Source organism: Suricata suricatta, chromosome 3 (genome assembly GCF_006229205.1).
Source record: "Suricata suricatta isolate VVHF042 chromosome 3, meerkat_22Aug2017_6uvM2_HiC, whole genome shotgun sequence".
NCBI classification, from domain to species: Eukaryota; Metazoa; Chordata; class Mammalia; order Carnivora; family Herpestidae; genus Suricata; species Suricata suricatta.
Genome location: NC_043702.1, coordinates 108259074 through 108259743, shown reverse-complemented (window position 1 = coordinate 108259743; position 670 = coordinate 108259074).

The following is a 670-nucleotide window of genomic DNA, read 5'->3' as shown; positions in this document are numbered from 1 at the left end:
GCGCTTCCAGTCGCTCGCTCCGCCCGGCCCGCCTCTCCGCAGCCCGCGCTCCCCGCCGACGCTGCGCAGCCACCGAGCCACCGACCTCACTTCCGCCTGGAGCGCGCCGCGGCGGGGACGCGCTGGGCACGTGACTGGACGGCTCCGTCCAGACTGGGGAGGCGGCGTGCGCGCTCCCGCCGGCGTCTGAGAGGCGCCCGGATGGAGTCTGCGGGCAGCTACGCGGCGTGTGATCTCAGTCTGGGCTTCCCCAGGGTCGCGGCATGCGGAGCTGTAGGGCGAGAACCCCGAGCGGCCAGCGGCACCCATGGGACAACTGTGTTGACCTTTCGGAAAAGGTGCTCACTAGGGACTGTTTTTCCTCGCGTTATTTTTGCCGTTCTAATGCAATATGGAAACATATGGAAACATATTGGAACATAATTATAAAAATGTACTAATTTCTTATGAGAAAAAATGTACTTGATTTCGTATTTTTAAAATACGTATGCTCCTGCCACCGTCCTGCAGGAACCTGTGTGTAAATGCAGACGCAAACGTGCAGTGGTGGTTGGTGTGTGACCCGGTCCTGGCTGTGATGCCCGATGGCGGTAGCTGAGCACAAGGCACACTCAGCACCCCAGCCAGGGCTAGTGTAGCGGCGTGCAGTAGAAGTGCTGTCCCACAGAGC